Source organism: Solea senegalensis, linkage group LG16 (assembly GCF_019176455.1).
Source record: "Solea senegalensis isolate Sse05_10M linkage group LG16, IFAPA_SoseM_1, whole genome shotgun sequence".
In the NCBI taxonomy this organism is placed as follows: domain Eukaryota; kingdom Metazoa; phylum Chordata; class Actinopteri; order Pleuronectiformes; family Soleidae; genus Solea; species Solea senegalensis.
Window position 1 is genome coordinate 9,672,340 of NC_058036.1, and position 27,237 is coordinate 9,699,576.

At 40.4% G+C, this 27,237-nt stretch overlaps 1 protein-coding gene across 1 annotated transcript in view; it reads left to right on the forward strand.

The window, feature by feature from the left end:
- Positions 1-1,870: 1,870 nt before the first annotated feature.
- Positions 1,871-27,237, forward strand: part of osr1 (odd-skipped related transcription factor 1) — a 46,290-nt gene continuing 20,923 nt past the window's right edge. Inside the window, exon 1 of the mRNA XM_044046846.1 lies at positions 1,871-2,096. The gene's annotated coding sequence lies outside the window, so the exon portion shown is untranslated. The remainder of the gene's footprint in view (positions 2,097-27,237) is intronic.

Consider the following 27,237-nt stretch of genomic DNA (forward strand, 5'->3'; position numbering starts at 1 on the left):
ATATACATATTTTACTCAGTTTATATAAGGTTGTTTTTTAATGTTATTTACGTTGCCTGTACATTGCCTCACAAGCTGCGCGTCTGTACAAGCTGCCTGTACAGACGCGCAGCTTGTGAACAGGCAAGGCAGGCAACTGCTCTGAGGGCTGTTTTTACCGAAATGTATCAATGTGCAGTTACCAGCCGTATCCCCATCCCCTTTAAACAACAATGGGTGATTTGCAATGACATCTCAGTAGGAAACCTCCCTAAAGGGGCCCCACACCATCATCCCAGCTCGAGTTAACCTGTGTGAAGTTATTGTTCAAGTTTGAATGAATCTGAAGTAAAATGAAGAGGAACTATCAGTCAGGTAGTGAGAAGAGAAAGAAGAAAAAAGAGGACGAAGAAAAAAGAAAAAAACAACAGTAGTAAGTGGCGCAGATAATCATCATAACATTAACAGTAAATGACTGCTGTTATTGAACTGTTACTTTGTCTAATGGGGACACAGACTAAACAGCAGCTAACATTAGAATCAGAACGCTAGTTGGCGCTAACGCTAACTTACGCGAATGTGGCACCCTGTCATTTCATTGGTATCATTAATGATGATGATATTATTGTAATATCTGCATTGAAGCCCCCTTAACAGCTATTTACATGTGACACTTTTTATTAACTTTTAATTCGTTTTTAACTTCTTATGCAGTATTTATTGTAAAAAAAATGGTAAGTCCAATATTCCACTTTAATTGATGTAACATAAACCAGGCCCTATAAAGATTCTTTATGACAATATACACTGTTTTGTTTTTTGTCATATCAGTTCCAGCAGCATCCACCTCCTGTGGAATAGTGGCCACTCCACCTTCTGGTGGTCATGAGCCGGAAGAGACACCAACAGAGGCACATCGAGTGCCGATGACTGTGAGTTCAATGAATCAATACATTTTACTTTAAATAATAACATATACCATGCCCTATAAAAATATATACCCTGTTTTTTTTTGGTTTGTTTTTTTGACATCAGTTTCAGAAAACGTCCACCTCCAGGAGGACAGCAACTCCTATCTACCTACTTCTACAACTCATTACCCTAACTCATGCATCACCTCCTACTATAACAGATTTGACCCTGCAGAATGGCCAAGTGTTATTAACCATACTGAACTGTGTGCATTAGTCACAAAAGAGCCTATACAGGTCAAAAATGTAGTCTTCCCCCAGAATCCTGAGAAAAATCCATGTAGATTCACAAAGGAAAACTAAAGGTTTATAATGTTATTTACAGTGTAATGTATGTATATATGTATATGTATATATATATATACATATATATATATATATATATACATATATATATATATATATATATTACTCAGTTTATATAAGGTTGTTTTTTAATGTTATTTACAGTATTTTATTTTTCTCTATATTTATATTTTCACATTATTTATTTTAAAAATAAATAGGTTTTTCAGTGTTATTTTTTTAAAATTTTGGAATAAAAAACCTTTTGTGTTCATACATTTTTTGTTGGTGTCACATTATTTATAACATAATGGTGATGAACACTGGTCGGTAGGGCCCCCTGGTAATTTTAGCTTGGGGCCCCAACAGACTCTAGAATCGCCCCTGAGCGTGTAGAAACGGTAAAAGCATTGTCAGAAAGGAGTCGCTGGGCAAAAAGTAATCTCCGCCATAACTGTTTAAAACTCTCTGACATGTCGGTTCCCGCTCTGGGTCCGGACAGAGTTTTTTCGCTGCCCACAGAATAATGTAGCAGCAAAGATGTTAGAGTGTCCTGTTGTGGTAGTTTCCTTTGTATATGGGCTGGCTGAGTGACGCGGGACAGTGCGCTGCAATAAAGAGGCGGGGGCAGTTGACGGAGTGACAGAAGGTATCATTGACACTGAGCTGCTCAGTAGTGCAGACCCTGCTCAACTCCGCTCCATTTAGCCTTCTACTTGACAACTTGACGGCGGAGAGGAGTTGCAACAATAGCAGCGGAAGCAGGAGGAACGTGCCGTCGCTCAGCTGGTCTCATTAACTAACTAATATACGAACTAAAGTACAGCTGCTCAGCAGGCTTCTCCCTCCGCATATATTTAGGTAAGTCTACCTTTTCATATTCGGTTTAAAATTCCATGCAGTTTCCAAACTGTGAAGGGAGACAAAACTTAATAAAACATGTGATTAAGTCACTTTTCAAAACATTATTTTAGTGGATCAATATTATCAACAAACATCACTGATTTTGAACTCACTGTATTTTTGAATTTATTTTATAAATTCATATAATTAACCCACTTTTTGAATCAGTAAGCATTATTCTCTATATCATTAAAATCAACAAATTTAACAGATATGACTCAAACCAGCAGAGGGCAGTACCTAAGATCCCAAGAGTCTACACCAGTCTCTGAATAGAATTTTATGATCAATGGCATCAAATGCAGCAGCATCAAGATATGGTTGTTGGTAAATTCTGACTGGATTTTTTTAAAAACAGACTGCTACTGCACAGATGATAACTGATATTCAACATTTCTAGGATTTTAGAAACAGAAGGAAGGACATTAATCGTACAAATAATCAATCAAAATTAAGGTGAAAGAAAATCAAATGTCATACAGAAAGGAATATAGAATTAAAAACCACACAAGGTATTTATCCACATTTGTATTTAATAAGAGATCAGAACATGGATTGTAAGATGTTGCTTAAAGTGAATTTATGTTCTTCTGATTTAAATGCAGAAGTTTGAAAGTTCTTTCTCTTGAGAAAGACAAAGTCCATTCATACATTCTAAATGGAAAAATACAATCAAACAACACAAGACAGTGAAAGCTTATTATTAAAAGGGGGGTCAGAAGTGCAAAAGCTGTTACCCAGTGGTTTCAAATGTAAAAATAAATAAAAACTAAAATAGTGAAAAGTATATTAAAGTAAACTATTTGTAATAATAATAACGCCACAGAGAAGATGGGTTGCTCTACTTGAGAGTAATGCTTTATTACTTGTAAACTTTTTCTAACATTTCTTTTGGAGGAAGATGTTGCAGTTATTTTTTTCTTCATTTAAAATACTTGAAATCTGCACACCCAGCCTAATTACATTGACATTAGTCTGTTATAAGAACAAAAAAAAAACAGACAAATATCAAATAATTGTTTTGCGTTTTTTTTACAAAGCTGCTCAGTAAGTACATGGTGGAAAATGCATTGATACCCTCTCATACAAAAGTAACTCTGTAAGGAAAATAGTCATGAAAAATGCTCAATAATCATACAGTACGATGGAGTATTAGGGCCATATTGAGGGGAAAAAAATCACAGACTTAGAGAACAAAGTCGTTAATTAACGAGAATAAAGTCGCTAATTAACGAGATTAAAGTCGCTAATTAACGAGATTAAAGACGTTAAATAATGAGAATAAAGTTGTATGGCCCCTTGAAGCATCCACCAATAACCCTGCAGTTGACCAGTTCCAGCTATGTCCCCCTCCACGATTTCCTCCAAGTCTGCCTGGTTCTTTCTGCGGAAAAGATGCATTTTCTTGCATGTACTTTTTAAGTCCTGATACTTATGACAATGTGATGCTGATGTGCCAAAAGATTAAGTATCTCCTTGTTTGTGAAACCTATTCTAAAGTACAATCCCACAAAATGCTCCACTGCCCTCATTTTGTCATAAGTATTGTGTGGCATGGTGGAGCAGTGGTTAGCACTGTTGCCTCACAGCAAGAACGTGCTGGGTTCAATTCCTGGTCTGGAAACTTTTTTCTGTGTGGAGTTTGCATGTTCTCCCCAAGTCTGCGGGGGTTTCCCCTGGGCTCTCCGGTTTCCTCCCACCATCAAAACATGTTAGAATGTTAGTTATATTCGGTCAGGTTGGTCCCTTGTGGCGGCGAGCTCAGTCGCAGCAGTCTGATCAACCCTCCATCTGACCTCGACATTTAGTTGTGCAATACCCGTTGTATAATGACAATAAAGATGCTTTCCTTTCCTTGCAGTTCTGGTGAGATGCCAACCTCATTTTGTTACCCAAAACTTGTATTTGAGTAATAACAATAAAGTTGAATCTCACCTCATCTCATCTCATTTTAACAATTCTCCTCTTCTTAAACAACAGGTTAGAATATTACGATTCTAAATTCTGCGAGAACAATCTTGTTAATTAACAACTTTATTCTCGTTAATTAACAAGTTTATTCTCAAAGTCTGTGATTTTTTTTTCTCAATGTGGCCCTAATACTCCGTATACAGAGATAGTTAATTTAACACCAATTCTGATAAGGACCAAAACACTTGGACACAGTGGTAATTTAACTCTTTAAGTGTTGATTTAACACTGCAAATGTGACTTTCATCAACATGTCATGATCATGCATATCAGTGTCAAGTCTCTGGTCAAGGCTTGACACCAAAACATTATGGTGTGGTTTTCAGGTTGAAAATAGTATTTTATTGTATAATAAATTATCCCTGTCCAAAAAGCACCTTATGAAAATATCTTTCGTTTCTCATGAAAGTCTTTGACGTCAAAATTAAAAGACACTAATGTTAAAACTGTTCACAGTATCACATTCATATTACATATGTGCTTATTATAGTTACACAAGTTAAAAATGTAATTAAATCAGGAATATTTCAAATTGACTTAAGTAGGGCTGTAAAGTATCGGTCGACTGGCCGATTTATGAGTCGATACGCTCTGGTTCGTCCTCTAACCTCTAACTACAGCTTTAATCAACCCAAGAAATTCATGGTCGACTGAAGCCCTGAAATTTTGACTCAAAATTGACTAGTGTGTGTGTGGGGGGGGGTTGGGGGGAGGGTAAGCTTACTTGTCTTTGTTATGTTGCTCCGTCCGTTTTGAGTACATGAACATATCAGAATTGGCATATTTCAATGTTTTTGTCTAATAATCATTGATTTGTTTTATAACTGCAGGCGCACTCGCCCGCAACAACGGCAGCGATCTATTTGTGTCTCAGCCGCGAAGCTGAGCTCCTATGATCAGTGTCGCTGTGTGCAAGGACATGCACAGAGACAAATAATCGAAATATTCCTCATTAGTTAATATCGCACTGATATCAACATAGTATAGTATGGTATATAGTATATTTTCGGAAGTCATGCTCTATGATATTGCGCAGATGCACGTGATGCAAAACGATTTCAGAGCTGGATGGTGACTAGTTACCATCTAGCTCGGCCGCCCTCTCCTCATCAAGTCCTCCAGTAGTAGCCACCCCCTCACACCAGCAAGGCAAGTCCAAAGATATAATTCTGTTTCAGTCTTTTTATGTATTGAATGTTAAAAAAGAGATAAATGAAGTTAGGCTTACTTCCAAGGTGTATGTCTTTGTCCGCTTCAGCAGCTGAGGACAGCAAAACAAGAGCCACACGGGTAGGCGACTGAGTCGCTGTCCTCAGTGCCGCAGAAAAACACTGAAATGGAGATGAAGGGGAACTCAAAATCCTGGCACCGCTAGTTGCACCATGGTAATTTATTCTGTGTGGGTTTGCCTGGCAACAGGGATTTATAAATCCTGCCTCTCAATCTATTCAGTCAGCTCTCAGTCTGATCAGAAATGAATGTTTTTTATTCATGATCTTCTGTATGTATTTTCCCCCACTTTTATTAACCTGCATTAAAATAGTACAGTGATTACATGTGAGTACATGTTATTTTTAATTCTGATAGTCATTATTACTCTTATATGGATTTCTTGAAGACTGATGTTTGCATTGTTGTCAGAGTTTTTTTTAATGTAATATTGTAGTTGCTAAGATGATTAGAAATGGCTGAAGTTGCAAAGGTTGTTTCAATCAAGTCAGTGATGAGGGCAATGGTATGAAAATCCCATTAATGTCTGCGTTTCTATGACAATGGTGTTCCAATTCTTGGATGTTGTTTTAGATGATGAAGCTTTGATACTTAGATGGGATTTTTGATGGAACAGAGCACTAGTTGGACCCTGTGGTACACATTGTTGTGCAGTGGCCTTTATCATCAGCCCCTCGCAAACCTCATGAGGAGGATAAAGTATAATACAATTAAATAAATTAAGAAATACGTGTACAAAAAAATAGCTTAAAGGTGACACCGAATGCTCATATTGCACATATATGTTACTTATGGAGGTCCACTTACATATAGTAACTTGTTTTCATGGTCAAAAACCTCCCAGTCGCTGCAAACGAGCCAATTGAAATATCTCCTCACTGACTCTCTTGTCAGCCGCACTGTTTCAGACCAAAATCACACCCCCAGAACATGGACTGTCCTGTGATTGGTCAGCCAATGAGAGCTTTTCCACTGTCCTGTGATTGGCCAGGTACCTGAAAGTGACGTAATTAGTAGGTCAGTTCTCAGATATGCAGCTCCCTCTCTGGCACGATGGATGCTCTGCATCTAAGCAGCTACAACGAGAGTAGTTCTTCCCCTTCTGCGGTTGAATGTATGCAACCGGATGTGCCCGGACTAGTGCCCGCACAGGAGGCACTACAGTGGTGAGAGGAGGGGTGAGGTTTACTGATGACATCATCAGCAAACGGAAGTGGCTTTCTGCTTTGCAGAGCCCAGGAAAACAATAAAACCCAATTTCTCAGCAGTGGCTGAACTGTTTGTTCTGAAACTTTAGGGTTTCATAAACGAGGTAATGACGCAGATACACACACAAACGCAGCATTAATTGGAGCTTCTGGTCTATGTCGCCTTTAAGGTCCTTGTATAAGTTATATATAACCATTAGTAAGCCAGTAAGATTTAGAATGCTTATCAACATAAATTAGTATATATAAGTGTTAATAAAAGCATAATTAACACATGTATTGCTTTTTAAAACACTAAGTTTCAATTAGACACTTGTTAACTGTTCGTTCGACCTTTGAAACAATTAATAAAGTGGTCATTAAAAATAACTAGACTTTAAAAGTAGGGACACACCGATTCCGATGTCCGGTTATTCATGGAGTTTGACCTGCCGATACCGATTTTAGCCAATTCCATTTTTTCAAACCACTTTAAAGCATTTAATTTAACATAGAAATACAACCAACTTTTCAGTCATGTAATGTCTGTTACCAAGAAATGGTACAGTTTAACAGATAAATTCTTCAAGACTAACTTATGAAATAGCCATTCTTTTCAACCTAAAAAGCATTTTTGGAAAAGTACTTTCCTTTTGTATGTAAACAGATGTAAGATGAACAATGAATAAATAACAAATAAAAATAAAACTAGTACCGCAAGCGGTAATGTACGGGTTCGAGCTCGAGGGCCCGTGAGTCTCCGTGCGCCCACATCGCCACGCAAGTCCTCTAGCTCATCTCCTGTTTATTCACCGCTTGCGGTACTAGTTATTTTCAGCTCAGACTATTTTCAGCGTCCCTGTGCTAAGTTAGGGGGCACTTCCTGTTTAAAATGGCAGACTTCCTGTTGGGTGAAAGGCATGTCCATAAATGTATTCAAGTTTCACATATCAAGTTTCTTGAAGATTGGACAATGTTGGACTTTACTTCCTGTTTCGGGAGTTCTACTTCCTGTAGTGAGGTCATCCTTTACAGACATGTTCCGGACGGGTCTTAGGTCTCACATATCAAGTTTCAAGTGGATACAATCCCTGTTACAGCAGCATGAAACACTGTAAATGTAATTTTGTCTGCTGTCACCAGGGGGTGCTGATTTTGACATGGAATATTTTCATATAGATTTGTATGCAGCTGCCTCCATCATGTGGCGAAAAAAAGGTACTGCATGAAAATGAACGAACAAACTACTCAGTTGAGTGAATCCTTTGCAGTGTTGCCATGGCAACACCGTTGAACGATTTGTTATCATATTCAGCATGCATCATCTACATGTGTTTTGAGTGTTTTCACCAATTTTGAGTTTGATACGATGAACTCTGTAAAAGTTATTACCGAAATTGTGAATTTGTTGTATTTTCTGTTACCACCAGGAGGCGCTGTTTTCGAAATTTACAGTTTTTGCATAGACTTCTATCATCAACCCTAGCAAATTTGGTTGGGATGGGACCTTCTAATGCAAAGTTTTAAGAATTGAGTTTAAGTTTTAAAAATTGGTGAGTTTTGGGGTATGTTCAGGGCCTCAAAAACGCGATTTACTTCGGTGAAGAAGAAACGAAAGAATAATCCTTACGATTACAATAGGGTTCTTGCAACAGAGTTGCATGCCATGTATAACCTGGGCTCTGGCCGTGTCACTTATCTCACATGTGAAGTTTAGTGCAGTTTGGTCAATGTATGGCAATGTCACGGGTCACTTCCTGTCTGGGAAGACCTACTTCCTGTGTGCAGGTCATGGCTTGCAAACATGTTCAGGACGGGCCCTTGGTCTCACATATCAAGTTTCGGGCCGATTGGTCAAAGTTTGGCGGAGTTACAAAACGCGCAATTCAAAATGGGCGACATCACGTTGGGGTCATGTTCGCATTCGTAGACGTGTTCAGGGGCAGTGTCTGGTGTCACACATGAAGTTTCGTGCGGGTAGGCCAAAGTATGGCGCACTTCCTGTTTCTGTTCCGATGGCTGCCATGGCCACGCCCTTTTGAATCTGCAAAAGTTTTCGATCACTTGCGCCGAACAATCACCCCGCCAAGTCTTGTGAAATTCGATGAAACTAAATTTTGCCTGCTCCATAGGCATGTGACCTGTGGGGGCACTTCTGAGCCATTTTGCATTGGTTTTTCGCAATTCCATTAATTTATCCAATTTTTCGCCAGTTCTGATGTGTGCGACAATTTTCGTCCGTTTTCACGCATGTTCAGGGGGTCAAATTGGAGATTTTCCCACAGAGAAAAATAATAATAATTCCTTCAATTACAATAGGTCCTCGCACACTGTGTGAGTGCTCGGTCCCTAAATATAGCCTGGCAGCATAAAGATATATCTCAAAACTTAAAGATTTTCTTTGAAAACATAAGCATTTCTGCCTTGTCACCATTAGTCTGTTTCTTTTCTCATCTGCCACATTTCCAGCCAGGCTAAACAACCGCTCATTGTCACTATTTTTACATGATGCAGAGAGGTAAGCCCGGGCAAGTGCAGGGAAACAATCCTTGTTGATCTTCCAGTAGCTCAATGCATTGTCACTTCTGCCAATGGGTGCTTCTGACATGTAGCTCTGAGCTAACTTGCTATCTGGAGCCTCTGTTAACTGTTGACCTGTTAGCCCCTCCACCTGCAACAGCTCACTTTACAACATGTGCTGCTACTCATGAGGCGCACAAGTGCATTTGACCAGCATAAAATCGGCATATCTCTGTCTGACCGGCCGGTTTCCGGTCATGGCCAATCACGTGAACATCTGCCAATTCAGGTCACCGGCCGATCAATCGGTGCATCCCTATTTAAAAGGGGTCCACTCACTAAGTTATCAAGACTGTAGACAGTGGCAGCCCATCCATAGAGGGCACTAGGGAGCCACCCCACAAGTCTCACATTAAGAAGAAGTAGGGAATCTAAAATAATTTATAAAAACATGGAAAATTTAATTAAATGTGCTACACGTTGTACAGTCTGTGACTACTCTGTGTAATCTGCATTCAAATGTAGTTTAAAAAAGTTAACTTCTCTCACTCGTTTACAGATGCTGCTGAGTTTTAGGGTGCACATGTCTTTCTTGTAGATTTTTGCTCATAGTGAGACACGCAAGATACAGACACATACAGACACACCCTTGCAGTGCAAAAGATAAGAAAACTGGGGCGCAGAATCTTATGCCCGAAAACCTCCCACTGCTGAGCGGACATTGCCTGATTCCGGCAGAAACGCTGGTTTCATCATGGAAAACGAAGCACCAAACACCAGTGGCATGTTTTGTTTTCCCTGCCTCCTCTTTCAGATGCCGGACACCGAACAAGCCTGGACTCAGACAGGTATTACAGACTTAAAACACAGAGCAAAAAATCACAAACAGACAAGAATACATATGGCCAATGCTATGCGGTCAAAAGAGTGATAGAGAAGTTTGCATGATTATAAGTGCACTTTTAATTTTGGTGTGAATTTTGGTTATATACCAAACTTGTCCTATAGCCCATGTGAAAAACTGATTTGTCGATTGTGTTGTGTAGGAGAGAGCAATGTATCATAATTTATTAAGTGAATGCATCCTCAATATGCAAATTTGACTGAAAACTTGAATTTTCATGATTATTTAATTATTTTGTAAATTTTCCTTTAATTAATCATGTTTATGATGATAATAAAACACAGGATAAAGTTTTCAGTCAAATAAAAAATACTATTATTAAGTAACTCAGAAATATTGTTTACATTTTTCTGTTTTATTGAGATTCTTCTCTCACTTACTTACTGACCTGCCTTGGAGAAAATCCTTTCTCAGGTATGTTGCAATTACTGTCAGAAAAATAAATATACTTTTAGTAAGTACCTCAGAAATGTTTATAGAAAACTTAAAACTTAAATTTCCCTTTTGGGGTGGTAATCTGCATTTGCAACATTTGTAACAGCTGTAAAAAAAACTCCAAACAGCGCTCCTCTTCTGCTCTGCCATCACACAGCCACAACAGTGCGCTGCTCGCCTTGCAGTGAGTGAATGAGTTTTGCAGTGGAGGGGGGAGGGGGTTGGCAGCGGAATAAAGGGGAGGGGCTAATTGAGCATGAATGAAGTGAGAGAAGAGCGGTGTTGTACGGCCAGTCGGTCACTCTGTAAATGCTTGGAGTTGTACTTAAGAATCGATCTCATCACACAAGTATCGATCAATACCCCTTACCAACGTTAGTGTCGATACTATCGATATTTAGATCAATGTTTGTTTTGAAGCGAATTTCTATCGAAGCAGAGCTGTCTTCATGGAGTTCGTTCTTGCAGGCAGAAACACACGAACAGCCAATCAGCTAACAGACGGGCGGACCCAGCGTGCGGAAACAGTCTATCATATCTCCGGACATCACCAGTAACAGGCAAACAGCCAATTATTCAGCAGGTGTGTAGTTAGGTTGCAGTAGTTGTAATGTGGGTTTGTTTATAATAGGGAATAGCATGCAGTGAAAAGCCGGGAGGCTATGTAGCGGAAACTGGCACCATGTCATGTAGTCATGTAGAATTTGTAGTATAGTAGGAACCGTTACGATTTGGCACCACGGGGTATCGTGCAAATCTAGCGCCCGCCATCCACTCAAAACGTAACGTTAGCCTACTACTCTTTGGCCTGCTTGCAAGCCCAAACAAGTGTGTACAGTGTGCCTGTTGTTTTGTTTCTGGTCTAGCTAGATCCGGTGTGGTGTTGTAGTTTTTCTAAAAATTACTAGTTGTTGCAACATTATTTGAAAAAAACTACAAAGTTTGCTAGGCCAGAAAGAAAGTTAATCTCATGATAAAAAAAATTTACGCCATTAAAATGGGTTTCCGTTAACGCAGTTAATAACATGTTTAACTGACCACAATTAATAACTAATGAGGATAGGATTTCAGAAAGGGGGGAGAGAAAGGACAAGAGGGAGATGAGGTAGAGACAGAAGAGAGAGAGAGACCAGGAGCAGATACACAACAACTGTATAAAGTTACAAGTTTATACAGTCAATGATGACATGTTTAATACAATGTAATTTATAAAGCAGCGTCAGAGAGTGTTGATAAAATGTATACTAATATCGACTTTTAATTATAGCACAATAATAATGGTGATGATATGTATGATATGGATAGCCTTGAAAACTGGATCTTGATCCTGCAACCTGCATGATGGGAATACAGAGAGAGGGAAGGAAGGAAAGACAAAAACTAGGGAGAGAAAGAGACAAGGTTAATGACATAAAAAGTCATATTCATACCCTGAGTGTGACAGAGTGAATGTGTGTTCCCCACTGGAAAATCCCCCAGCAGTCTAGGTCCATAGCAGCATAACAAAGGTGGTCCAGGTTTCCCTGAACCAGCTCTAACTATAATCAAAAAAGAAAGTTTGATTGAGAGAGAGAGTGTCCGCCTCCCAAACTGTCATTGGAAGCTGGTTCCACAGGAGAGGAGCCTGGTAACTGAAGGCTCTGCCTCCCATTCTGCTCTTATAGACTCTGGAAACAACAAGTAAACCTGTATTTTGTGACCTAAGTGGTCTGTTAGGGTGATATGGTTAGACTAGATCTTTCAGGTATGAAGGGGCCTGACCATTAAGTGCTTTGTACGTGAGGAGGATTTTAAATTTAATTATAAACTGTATGGGGAGCCAGTGTAGAGAAGCTAACATTGGAGTTATATGGTCTCTCTTTCTAGTTCCTGTCAGAACTTGTGCTGCAGCATTTTGAATTAACTGAAAGGTTCTAACAGACTTGTTGGAACAGCCTGATAATAAGGAGTTACAGTAATCTAATCTAGATCTAACAAAAGCATGAACTAGTTTTTCAGCATCAGCAAGGACAGAATGTTTCTAATTTTCATAATGTTCCGCAGGTGGAAGAAGGCTGTTCTGGAAATTAGTATTATGTGTGACTCCAGTGACATTTCCTGGTCAAAAGTAACTCCAAGGTTCCTCACAGTGGAACTGGAAGCCATGGGTCATCTAAAGTGACAATGTGATCGGAAAATTTTTCTCTGAGGTGTTTAGGGCCGAGTATAATGACCTCAGTTTTTTCTGAGTTTAAAAGTAGAAAGTTACAGGTCACCCAGGACTTAATGTCTCTGAGACATTCTTGGAGTTGAACAACCTGATTTATTTCATCTGGCCTCATTGATAAATATAGCTGTGTGTCATCTGCATAACAATGAAAGTGTATGTTGTGTGTCCTAATAATGTTCCCTAGAGGAAGCATATATAAAGTAAAGAGTATAGGCCCAAGCACTGAGCCTTGTGGAACTCCACAATTAACTTTTGTTTGTCGTGAGGCTTTATCATTAAAGGCGACATAGAATGCTTGTATCACACATATATGTTAGTTATGGAGGTCTACTTACATATATGAACTTGTTTTCATGATTAAAAACCTCCTAATCGCTGCAAACGAGCCGATCAAAATATCTCCTCACTGACACTCTCGTCAGCCGCGCTGTTTCAGACCAAAACCACACCCCCAGAATGTGGACTGTGTTGTTATTGGCCAGCCAACGAGAGCTTTCCTACTGTCCTGTGATTGGCCAGGTACCTGGAAGTACCTGGAATAGATAGGCCAGCTCTCTGATATACAGCTCCCCCTCTGGCACGGTGGATGCTCTGCATCTCAGCAGCTACAACGAGAGTAGTTCTTCTTCTTCTGCAGTTGAATGTACGCAACCAGATGTGCCCGGACTAGTGCCCACACCAGGAGGCACTACGGTGGTGAGAGGAGTGGTGAGGATTTCTGATGACGACATCAAATTAAGGAAGTGCCGATCCGCTTCGCAGAGCCCAGGAAAACAATACAACACTATTTTCTCAGCAGTGGCTGAACTGTTGTTCTGAAACTTTAGGGTTTCATAAACGAAGTAATGACAAAGATACACACACACAAACACAGCGTTAATTGGATCTTCCGGTCTATGTGGCCTTTAACATGAACAAACTGGAATCTATCAGATAAGTATGATTTAAACCAGCAGAGGGCAGCACCTGTGATCTGAAGTCAAGAGACGGTCGTTACTAAGTTTAACTAGTGCCGTTTCTGTGCTATGGTTGAATCTAAAACCTGACTGAAAATCTTCAAACAGGCCATTAGCGTGCACATATTCACATAATTGATTAGCGACTGCCTTTTCTAAGATTTTAGAAACAAAGGGAAAATTAGATCGGTTATTAGCTAAAATATCTGGGTCAAGGGTCGCTTTTTTGAGAAGGGGTTTAACTGCTATTTTAAACTTTTGGGGGACATAGCCAGTTAATAAGGATAGATTAATTTGAGTCAATATAGAGCTGTTAATTAAAGGAAACACATCTTTAAACAGTTTGGTGGGGATAGGATCTAACTGACAGGTTGATGGCTTAGATGATGAAACTAATGATGTTAACTCAGGGAGATCTATAGGGGAGAAACTGTCCCAATATGAGGGAGGAGATGAACAATATTTTCTCTAATTGATGTTATTTTATTCACAAAAAAGTTCATAAAGTCATCACTGCTCAGTGTTAAAGGAATAGATGGTTCAGTGGAGCTGTGGCTCTGTGTCAGCCTGACTACAGTGCTAAAAAGAAACCTATGATTATTCATATTTTCTTCAATTAAAGAAGAGTAACTTTTGTAAACTACAAAACCATCTTTCCAGGCTATATAAAATTCCTCTAGGTTACTGGAACGCCATTTTCTTTCTAATCTACGTAACGCCTGTTTAAGAGCGAGAGTATTAGAGTTAAACCATGGTGCTCGTCTCATCTGATTCACCACTTTCTTTTTCAGAGGGGCAACACAATTTTTTTATTATTATTATTTTTTTAGATACTGCAAGCCAATCTAATGTAGTACGCAGGGAGGGCACTGTACTATCAACAAGGTTATCTATGAGGGCGGGAGTAATATCACAAAAGGTACCTTACCTACCGAGTTACATAAAGGTTGCACTGTCTCTTTGAATGTATTAATATTATTATCAGACAGGCACCGACTGGAGCTGTATTTCTTATTTATGTTATTGTAGGTCATTATTGTACAATTAAATGTGAGTAAATAATGATCAGTAAGGAGAGGGTTTTGAGGAACTATGTTTAAGTCATCAATATCAATACCATAAGTTAAAACAAGATTAAGGGTGTGAGTTTGATTTAATTTGCTAGAGTTAAATGCACTTTATATGGTGTAACAGTTATGGTGGCTGGCATTGTCCAGTATGCTCAGTAGTTTGTCGATTGTCGTTCTCTCTGTCACTGTCACCAGAGGGCCCAGCTATATTCCGACCACCGAGCTGGCCAGTCTGATCAGTTTTTCCATTCTAGAGAGGTCTGCCTTAGGTCCGCCACAGCACACCACAGCGTAGGAGAGAGCGCTGGCAAACACAGACTGATAAAACATCTGATGAAGGTTCTTGCAGATGTTAAAGGATTGTAGCCTCCTCAGAAAGTACATCCGGCTCTGGGCCTTCTTGTACAGCTGCCTAGTGCTGCTTGTCCGGTCCAGCTTGTTGTCCAGGCATAGCCCAAGATATGTGTAGGTCTGCAAAACTGGTCTCGGTCTATGTCTGTCCGTCCCAAAGTCGATGACCAGTTCCTTGGTCTTTGAGGTGTTGAGCTACAGGTTGTTATTGTGGAACCAGACAACAAAGTCCCTCACCAGGCTCCTATAATATTCCTCCTCTTCGTTGTCTCTGATACATCACCAAGATGGCCATGTCATCTGTGAACTTCTGGATGTGACACGTTTCAGAGTTGTAGCAGAAGTCCACAGTGCACAGAGTGAAGAGGATTGGAGACAGCACAGTCCACTGAGGAGCTCCCAATGTTGCTGATCAAAGTGTCAGACGTGATGTCCTTCAGCCTGACATGCAGTGGTCTGTCGGTAGCTGGAGATCCAAGCAACCAGGCAGGGGCTCACTCGCATTCTGGTGAGTTTTTCCTGGAGCGCGAGGGGTGTCCAAATAGAGGATCCTGACTGTGCCACTTCCCTTGTCCAGGTGCGAGTGGGCTCAATGTAGGAGGTAGAGAATGGCATCCTCCACACCGACCTCTGCTTAGTAGGAAAAATGTAGGGTGTCCTTGGTGTGCTGTACCTGAGGCCTAAGGAGATTGAGGAAGAGTTGCTTCAGATGTTATGTAAGTTTAGCGAGGGTGGGAGGTGGGGTGGAGTGGCTGAATCTATTGAAGAAGATATTCAAATTGTTTGCCCCTTAGTACTTGGTGAGTAAATATGAATATGAATAATTAATTAATTAATTTTAATTGTTAATTAAAATTTGAAAAACTGGGCACCAGTCCTCTCAAACAGAGGAGAATGACAGGTTCAGAAAGAACTGTCACTTAATGACCTTAGGATGACTCTCAATTATCAGCTTATAATCAATTAATACTAAAAAAAGTAATATATTGGGTCCGACTTCTATAAGCCAAAGCCTTTCTTCTATGAAACGGCTTATTTTGAAGCAAGAGAAAGGTGTTTGGTGCTTCTTTTCCATGATGTAACTGGCAATTAAGCTCTGGTAAAGATAGCACAACTTACCAGTCTTGTATAAAGTACTTGAAAGCAATACTGTATAGTAAAAGTACAAGTACCTTACCAGAAAATGACTTTGGTAGAAGTTCAAGTCACCGTTTAGAAAGTTACATGAGTAAAAGTCTTAAAGTATGTGACATTTATTGTACTTACTTTATTGTAAAGTAAAACTAAAAGTATTTAAACAAAGTGAGTAATTACAATTTTGAATATGACATTTTGTGTGGCTTCTTAACAATTACAGCATAATAGGTACAGGCGAACAATTTCAAACAGCAGTAAAAGTAACCTTCTCTCGTGAATGGTGACAAGCTGTCTCTCTCAATCTCCCTATTCTCTGCTTCCATTTTTGAAACATTTAGAGTTTGTGGAGCTTCTGGTGTCTGTAGAGCTTCAAGATGTCAAACTGTGTTTTAATTCAACTCAGAGACGAAATCTGCATTATATCTGCGTGAGCTTGCTCACTATGGAGGACCAAAATGGCAAAAATTAAATAAATACACCATTAAATGTGTAATTAAATAATTAAATGTGTCATTAAATACATTTAATTAATTAATGACACATTTAATTAATGACATGTTTAATTAATTAATCAATGACACATTTAATTATTTTATTTTAATTATTTAATTTCATGGTCGGTGTTGCAGTGGATCATTAATTTATTTTATCTGTCAAACTCGCCCATCAAAGTCAGAGGGTGGAGCCAACGCTGATCGAGTCTGATTCATTGCTTTTGGTCTGAAATGCCATGTATCACAGCATATTAGCAGCGAAAAGAAATATAAACCTGAAATAAATATTTTTCTGAGATCCCAAGCGCAGTTCTAAGATCATTTGAGGTGAGAAATTAATAATTTAGAATTCAAAAATGTGGTTTGTGTATTAAGATATGATGTATTATATATAGTTTGGCAGCGACAGTATCGGAGGCATAGGCTCAGATTTATATTTTTGCCCGATGGACACTCTAAAATTGACCATAGGAGTGAGTGTGAGTGTGAATGGTTGTTTGTCTCTATCTGTGTGTGGCCCTGCGATGGACTGGCGAACTGTCCAGGGTGTACCCCGCCTATCGCCCGATGTAGCTGAGATTGGCACAGCACCCCCCGCGACCCTCTGGTGGAGGATAAAGCGGTTAGATGATGACTGACTACTGCTATTCTAGCAATACTAAGCCACATGCAAATGGGTGTACTATCCCTTTAAGTTTATAGAAAGGTGTGCACAAGTAAAAAAGTTATGAATGTAGTGATAGTCATTTTAGTTTCTATCCAGTTGTAACATTTTCTATGTATAATTGATTTTTCTTTTTTTTTTTTTTTAAATGAAAATAATGTTTCCTATAACAACAATGTATTAACTGAAGAATAAATTGTCGGTTAGATACACACTAATCAGCAACAACATTAAAACAAACAAGTTTCAATGTAATGGCAGAGGATATATCTTAGTAAACAGCAGTGGTTTATAAATATAAAAAGTTAAGTAAAACCCTTGAGCATGCAACAGTAGTGGCAATGTAAGAGGTCTGCTTTGAGAGACGATGAGCAGACCTCTTACATTGCCTGTGGCCTGTGGGATGTGGAGGTGCTGTGACTGCTGTCCATCATGTCTGCCTCAGACAAAGAAACATTATTGTCTATTGTTTTTTCTGGCTAATCAAACCTGATTTAACAGCTCAAACAGGTAACAGGTATTTCTCTTGCTGAACAATGTCAGTCTGTTTCTCTGCCCTCAACAGCCCTGGGCATGTTAGGTTTCTGGGAATAGGAACCCATTGCACACACACACACAGAGAGAGAGAGAGAGCTTTGTTTTTGTCTATCTCGTCTGTGTGTGCTTTAGTCCTGCCAACTGTTTTGTGTACCTGTGCCAACACGTGTCTTAAAGGAATAGTTCATTTTTATACTATGTACTGACACATTATCTGACTTTTGAGCTGTGTGCGCCTGTTGTACTGGAGACCGATTCAAACATTACATTACATTACATGTCATTTAGCAGACGCTTTTATCCAAAGCGACTTACAATGGAATAGAGTACAGTCAGCGAGGGGTGGAATCGAACTTGCGACCATTGCGACCATGATGTTTTTCGCACTTAGGGTACCGGTCTTAACCACTGAGCCACTCCACCCCAAACCTCATTTAAAACATGGCTACCAGGAGGGACACAAAAAAAGCTTATGAAAATGCTCACCAAATAAAATCTGCATTAAATAAGATTCACATTTAAGTGTAAGTTCACTAATTTACCTTTGTTAGACGAGCTTCTCCAACAACCACATTTTGTGATGTTCTGAAAACTAGAGGTGCAATCAAAAAATAAAAAAATGAGCCGTTCAATACATAAACCACACTATTTCAGTACATTAAATGTGTTTATATATATTATATATAGATTCTTCATGGATTGGATTGTGTGTACTGTGTTTATATGCGACTTTTTTCGTGAATGCAGCATTAGCTGTCCAATTAAATGTCGCGATAGGAATGATGCATCATGCATGTTAGTGGCAATGGAAACAAAACAAACAATACAGTGTTAATGTCAGCATAAATCCTACTTTCCAGGCCGCACTGTCATCTATTAAATTCACCCTGTGGCTCCATTAGTGTCAACTGTGACAGTAACGGAGTAAAACACAGAGTGTCTGCAAGCATTGTTTAACGCGAGTCAAGTCTGCTCATGGTAAAACATCTAACGTGAATGTCCATTTACACCAGAATCATTCAGGCATTTCAGTTAAGTTCTGTTGTTCATTTGTGAATATTTCAAATGTTTTTCTTCCTAAAACTGAACCTGACCTAAAACCTTGTTGAACCGTTGCACGCCTACTGGAAACCACTGCCTCCCTATAGAATATCAGCAATTAGCAATCAATGCACATAGATCTCCTTAATCTCCATTAGTAAGTTGTTTTATGAAATTGATGTTTGAAATCATTTGTTTGGATTTATCAAGTTAGCACAAACAGGCACCAATAGTGAAAAATGCTGATTTTCCTAAAGGCAAGTATGTAATTTCTAGTGACATCTAGAGGCGAGGCTGAAATTTACAATGCAGAAATGAGAGCTAAGAGCTACAGTAGCCTCTGCCAATCAAATGCCGTCCTCGTCGTCTGTGACCGTATCAACAGATGAGGTTCGTTTACAAGTTGTGTATATTGTTATTGAATAGCTCATAGACGGTACACTGGGTTTCACACTGGTTTCATACCTGGTCTCTGCGTTTCCAAGTCTCTGACATTTTCACATAGAGCCACAAGTATTCAAAGATCACAATTACTATAATTACCGATAATTTTTTATTTTTATATTTATACCTGTATATTTTTTCTGGTTCAAACTGAAGAGTTAATGAACAATAAAAGATGAACAGATTTATGTGCTGTATTTATCTCAATATTATCACATAAATATCTATACTGTAACAGAAAAAAAATGTCTGAGAGGCACACGATTCATGGTTCATGGTCACACTGGAAGTCAGGTCCTGTTTAAGACAGTGACGTCACATATTAGAATCCACTCAGTGTATGATTGTTGTTCATGCAGTAAAGACAGTCAAATGGCTGTCACTTACCCAGACCTCTCCTGACTTCTGACTGCATCAACGATGATGTGGATGGTGCAGGGCTGGGTTGAATTAAACCAGGCCGTCTGTGGTCACATGGCGCCCGTTTCAGAAAGCAGGTTCAACAAACTCAACCAACACTGAGCTGTCAAACTTTTCGGTTCCAGAACAGCTGATCAGCATTAGTTCAATCAACTGAGTATGGTCACTGAGTTAAGCGTGTGTGTTGGGAATGAAAAAGGCCATCAGCAATGGAGCTCTGATACTACGAAAACCAAACATGCGAATCAAACCTATGACTTCCATACCGGATTGGTTGAGGCCCGGGTTAACAACGACTGTTACCTACAGGGTAACAGTGGAAATTGGGCTACTGTGGGTCGAAGTCGAAAAGAGGAAAGGCAAGAGTCTGGGACTGAGTGTAGGGACTTTGAATATTGGGACGGTGATGGGAAAAGCTAGAGAGTTGATTGACATGATGCAGAGAAGGAAGGTGGATATACTGTGTGTCCAGGAGACCAGGTGGTAAGGTAGCAAGGCGAGAAGCTTAGGTGCAGGTTTTAAGTTGTACTACTATGGTACTGATAGGAAGAAGGGGTTATCCTAAAGGAGGAGTTTGTTAGGAATGTCCTGTAAGAAAAGTGTGTCAGATAGACTGATGAGTCTGAAGCTTGAAATTGAAGGTGTGCTGTAAATGTTATTAGTGGCTATGCCCCACAGGTGGGATGTGAATTAGAGGAGAATGAAACATTCTGGAGTGAGTTAGATGAAGTGATACAGAATATCCCCAAAGGTGAGAGAGTGGTATTTGGTGCAGACTTCAATGGACATGTTGGTGCAGGAAATAGAGGTGAGGAAGAATTGATGGGCAGGTTTGGTTTTTCAAGACAGGAACACAGAGGGACAGATGGTGGTAGACTTTGCAAAAATGATGGAAATGGCTGTAGTGAATAGTTTTTTCCAGAAGAGGCACGAGCATAGGGTAACTTATAAGAGTGGAGGTAGGAGCACACAGGTAGACAACATCTTGTATAGATGATGTAATCTGAAGGAGATCAGTGACTGCACAGTAGTGGTGGGTGAGAATGTAGCAAGTCAGCATACGTAGGATGGTGATTTGTAGGATGAATCTGGTGACGAGGAAGATGAAGAGGACAAAGGCAGAACAAAGGACAAAGGGGTGAAAGCTGAAAAGAGAGGACTGTTCTGTGGTTTTCAGGGAGGAGTTGAGAATCTGGGTGGTCAGGAAGAGCTACCAGATGACTGGACAACTACAGCTAATGTAATCAAGGAGACAGGTAGGAGAGTACTTGGTGTGTCGCCTGGAAGGAAAGTAGATAAGGAGACTTGGTGGTGGAATGCGGAAGTGCAGGAGTATATAAAGAGAAAGAGGTGAGCAAAGACAAAGTGGGACACTGAGGAGACTGAAGACAGCAGACAGTACAAGGAGATGCAGCACAAGGTAAAGGTAGAGGTGGCAAAGGCCAAACAAAGGGCGTATGATGACTTGTATGCTATGTTGGAAAGTAAGAAGGGAGAGAATGATTTATACAGGTTGGCAAAACAGAGAGATGGGAAAGACATCCAGCAGGTTCAGGTGATTAAGGATAGAGAGGGACATGTGTTGACAGGTGCCACAGAAGTAATGGGAAGATGGAAAGAGTACTTTGAAGAGCTAATGAATGAGGAAAAGGAAAGAGAGCAAAGGGTAGAAGAGGTGACGACTGTGAATCATGAAGTAGCAGAGATTAGTACAGATGAAGTGAGGGGGGCATTGAAGAGGATGAAGAATAGAAAGGCAGTTGGTCCTGATGATATATCTGTGGAGGTATGGAAGTGTCTAGGAGAGGAGGCAGTAGAGTTTCTGGTTAGACTATTCAACAGGATATCTTAGAGAGTGAGGGGATGCCTGAAGAATGGAGAAAAAGTGTGATGGTGCCCATTTTTAAGAATAAGGGAGATGTTAAGTATTGCAGTAACTATAGAGGAATAAAGTTGATGAGCCATACAATGAAGTTATGGAAAAGAGTAATGGAAACTAGACTGAGAGCAGAAGTCAGCATTTGTGAGCCACAGTATGGTTTCATGCCAAGAAAGAGTACTACAGATGCAGTATTTGCTTTAAGAATGCTGGTAGAGAAATACAGAGAAGGTCAGAGGGAGCTGCATTGTGCCTTTGTAGATCTGGAAAAAGCCTATGACAGGGTGCCGAGAGAGGAACTATGGTATGAGGAAGTCTGGAGTGGCAGAGAAGTATGTTAGACTGGTGCAGGACATGTATGCCAACTGTGAGACAGCTGTGCGGTGTGACAGAGTTCAAGGTGGAGGTGGGACTACATCAGGGTTCGGCTCTGAGTCCCTTCTTGTTTGCGGTGGTGGTGGACAGACTGACAGATGAGGTTAGACAGGAATCTCCATGGACTATGATGTTTGCAGATGACATTGTGTTCTGTGGTGAGAGCAGAGACCAGTTGGTGGTAGAGAAATACAGAGAAGGTCAGAGGGAGCTGCATTGTGCCTTTGTAGATCTGGAAAAAGCCTATGACAGGGTGCCGAGAGAGGAACTATGGTATGAGGAAGTCTGGAGTGGCAGAGAAGTATGTTAGACTGGTGCAGGACATGTATGCCAACTGTGAGACAGCTGTGAGGTGTGACAGAGTTCAAGGTGGAGGTGGGACTACATCAGGGTTCGGCTCTGAGTCCCTTCTTGTTTGCGGTGGTGGTGGACAGACTGACAGATGAGGTTAGACAGGAATCTCCATGGACTATGATGTTTGCAGATGACATTGTGTTCTGTGGTGAGAGCAGAGACCAGTTGGTGGTAGAGAAATACAGAGAAGGTCAGAGGGAGCTGCATTGTGCCTTTGTAGATCTGGAAAAAGCCTATGACAGGGTGCCGAGAGAGGAACTATGGTATGAGGAAGTCTGGAGTGGCAGAGAAGTATGTTAGACTGGTGCAGGACATGTATGCCAACTGTGAGACAGCTGTGAGGTGTGACAGAGTTCAAGGTGGAGGTGGGACTACATCAGGGTTCGGCTCTGAGTCCCTTCTTGTTTGCGGTGGTGGTGGACAGACTGACAGATGAGGTTAGACAGGAATCTCCATGGACTATGATGTTTGCAGATGACATTGTGTTCTGTGGTGAGAGCAGAGACCAGTTGGTGGTAGAGAAATACAGAGAAGGTCAGAGGGAGCTGCATTGTGCCTTTGTAGATCTGGAAAAAGCCTATGACAGGGTGCCGAGAGAGGAACTATGGTATGAGGAAGTCTGGAGTGGCAGAGAAGTATGTTAGACTGGTGCAGGACATGTATGCCAACTGTGAGACAGCTGTGAGGTGTGACAGAGTTCAAGGTGGAGGTGGGACTACATCAGGGTTCGGCTCTGAGTCCCTTCTTGTTTGCGGTGGTGGTGGACAGACTGACAGATGAGGTTAGACAGGAATCTCCATGGACTATGATGTTTGCAGATGACATTGTGTTCTGTGGTGAGAGCAGAGACCAGTTGGTGGTAGAGAAATACAGAGAAGGTCAGAGGGAGCTGCATTGTGCCTTTGTAGATCTGGAAAAAGCCTATGACAGGGTGCCGAGAGAGGAACTATGGTATGAGGAAGTCTGGAGTGGCAGAGAAGTATGTTAGACTGGTGCAGGACATGTATGCCAACTGTGAGACAGCTGTGAGGTGTGACAGAGTTCAAGGTGGAGGTGGGACTACATCAGGGTTCGGCTCTGAGTCCCTTCTTGTTTGCGGTGGTGGTGGACAGACTGACAGATGAGGTTAGACAGGAATCTCCATGGACTATGATGTTTGCAGATGACATTGTGTTCTGTGGTGAGAGCAGAGACCAGTTGGTGGTAGAGAAATACAGAGAAGGTCAGAGGGAGCTGCATTGTGCCTTTGTAGATCTGGAAAAAGCCTATGACAGGGTGCCGAGAGAGGAACTATGGTATGAGGAAGTCTGGAGTGGCAGAGAAGTATGTTAGACTGGTGCAGGACATGTATGCCAACTGTGAGACAGCTGTGAGGTGTGACAGAGTTCAAGGTGGAGGTGGGACTACATCAGGGTTCGGCTCTGAGTCCCTTCTTGTTTGCGGTGGTGGTGGACAGACTGACAGATGAGGTTAGACAGGAATCTCCATGGACTATGATGTTTGCAGATGACATTGTGTTCTGTGGTGAGAGCAGAGACCAGTTGGAGAAAAAGCTGGAGAGGTGGAGATATGCTCTAGAAAGGAGAGGAATTAAGGTTAGTCATAGCAGGACAGAATATATGTGTGTGAATGAGAGGAACCCAAGTGGAAACATGAGGCTACAGGGACTGGAGATAAAGAAGGTGGAGGATTTTAAGTATTTAGGGTCAACAGTCCAGAGCAGTGGAGATTGTGGAAAAGAGGTAAAGAAAAGTGTTCAAGCTGGTTGGAATAGGTGGAGAAAAGTGTCAAGTCAAGTCAAGTCAGGGGTAATGTGTGATAAAAGAGTATCAGCCAGAATGAAAGGAAAGATCTCCAAGACAATAGTGAGACCAGTGATGATGTATGGTCTAGAGACAGTGGCACTGAGGAAAAGACAGGAAGCAGAGCTGGAGGTAGCAGAGATGAAGATGTTGAGGTTCTCTTTGGGAGTGACGAAGACGGATAGGATCAGGAATGAGTCAATCAGAGGAACAACACATGTTAGATGTTTTGGAGATAAGGTCAGAGAGGCCAGAATGACATGGTTTGGTCATGTACAGAGGAGGGATAGTGAGTATATTGGTAGAAGGTTGGTGGGGTTGGAACTGCCAGGCAGGAGGTCTAGAGGAAGACCAAAGAGAAGGTTTATGGATGTCGTGAAAGAGGACATGAAGTTAGTTGGTGTGAGAGAGGGGGATACAGACAACAGGGTCTGAAAGGAAAAGAAGAAGAATGACCATGAGATAATGAGGAGTAAAGAGAGGAGTCAATAAATCGTTATTATTACATTTTTTACAGTGTCATCCACTCATTCATCATTTAACTTTAATTTCTAATGGATGATACAATCCTGCAGTCCTACCATATGTTACATTTGATTTGATATTTTGATATTTGAAAATGTCGTTCTGTGGCTCGGCTAAGACTAGTGGGGAAGCTAGTGAGAGGTGAGACACGATAGCAAGCAAAGATATCCTTGAAGCCATCAAAGGGCTGAAGGGTTATTTCTCAGACAGGTTTGATGGAGTAATGAGTGCAATTGACGGGAAAGGAGATAAGCGTCTGCACAGAGCATGTTACGAGAGCAGAGATCTGCATTTCCAGCAAGGAGGACGAGGTGGTTACACTCCAAGCTAAGGTCAGAAAACTTGAACATGAGAAGAGAGAGCTGCAAGATAAAGCCACGGCCCATGAGGTAGGGTGGCCATTTCCACAACATTAAAAAGGAGGACACTTTGCAGCATTTAAAATCGCAACATACAACTCTAGTGTACTCCCCATGAAAATACAATTTTGTCCATGATAATGATGGTATCATGATACAGTGATTCTGAGATACTCTGTTCATCACAAGACAATTTATCTATGATATATCATGATGTATGTGTAACAGAAGAGGACAAAAGTTGAAAAGTATTTGTTCACAGTATTTGTATTTATTCAATACATCTGTCTTGCAAAGTGCAGTGCCACAAAGCAGAACATTTATGCAGAGAATTGAGTGACACCACATTTAGCCAATCATTTTTAACCAATCTTTTTCTTTTTAACTGAAAGTCTTACACCATTGGACGATATGCTGCGTTGCGTTCAGGTGCAACTCCAAAAAGGAGGACAAGGCATTTTAATTCCGGACTGTCCGGCCTTAATCCGGACGTATGGCCCTATCATGAGGCAAGATCCAGGCGTAATATCCTGAGGTTGGTTGGCCTACCAGAGATGACAGAGGGGGGAGATATTTGTGGCTTTCTTTAGAAGTGGATACCAGTCACTTGGCATCACAACACTAACGTCTGTTGTTTTTCTGGAGAGAGCCCATCACTCCAGTCCGAACCAAAATCCCAAAAGCAGTCATAATGAGGTTCCTGAATGACAGAGATAAGGTGGCCGTACTGAGAGTAGCTAGAGCTAAAAAGCAACTTCTCTACAAGGATAAATATGTCTACCAAGAGATGACGCATAAAGAGCACAAAAAACAGAAACGTTTTGACACGTCCAGACAGAGGCTTCGTAACTTGGGGATTTGACATGGCATGCTGATTCCTGCTAATTGGGAATTGGGACAGATTGACTTTGTATGACACTCATTCACAAGTCTATTCCTCATAATATCACCAATGTAATTGCAGATAAAGCAGGTAGATACTTAATAGTTCAAGGGAAACTTCTGTCAGAGACTTGCGCCTAATAATGATGACCCCACATTTTTCAACAATCTGTTCTACACGCTATCATCCCTTCATGTCTACCAACGGTCAATACATAATAGCAGGTGACTTCAATTGTAAACTGGATCCCCATAAAGACAGATTGTCGCATATAGACAAGACTCATAACAGGAGTAGGAATATTAGTCACCAATTTATCAAATCATTAAATCTAAGAGATGTGTGGAGAGATAGAAACCCTGATGTGTCATTTTATTCATGTCTCTCGAGTACACAAATTTTAGTCCCAAATTGATTATTTTCTTATTTCTACTAGTCTTATGTCTAAGATCAGCGATTGCACTTATGACAGTATACTGGTCTCAGACCACGGCCCAAATAGCTTGAAATATGTGGATCCAGGGCTGAAAAAGCAACAGTGGCTACGGGACCCAGACCTTATCTCTTTTCTTGAGAATCAAATTGATTTATATTTTACAATGAATGTGTCTGAAACGTCTGCTAGCACCAGGTGGGAAGCTTTTAAAGCTTTTATTAAAGGACAGATCATTAATTTTACAAGTTCCAAATAAAATAAAAATAATCAAAAATTGGCAATTAAAGGCATGAAATCTGGGAAGGCCTCTGGTCCAGACAGCCTGCCCATCAAATTTTATAAGAAGTTTGAATCTTAATTAAAAGGCACCTTTTTGTCTTTTTGGGAAGGTATTTTTCCTCCCTCTTTAAGGGGTGCTTTGATCACACTTCTCCCTAAACCTGGAAAGACCAATGATAAATGTGAAAATCTTAGGCCAATAATTCTTCTAAATTCGAAATATTGTGTAAAGGTTTAGCAAAAAAATTGAGAGTTTATTACCTGGAATAATATATGGACATCAAAATTGATTTATTTTATATATTTTATAATGTAAGAAAGGTCTTAAATATTCTACATAACCAGAGAGAGGTACCAGATACAGCCTTCCTGTCATTAGACGCAGAGAAGGCGTTTGACAAGGTGGAATGGGCATTCTTGTTTGAAATTCTCGATAGTTTTGGGCTCGGGAATAGTTTTTGTAACTGGGTGAAACTTTTATATAGAGAGCCATATGTGGAAATAGTTACTAATAATAATCTATCTAAACCAATTCAAATGAACAGGGGTGTAGACAAGGTTGCGGATTATCGCCTTTGTTATTTACAATTGCAATTGTGCCTTTTGCAATTGCAATAACACAACACTCACTGATCTC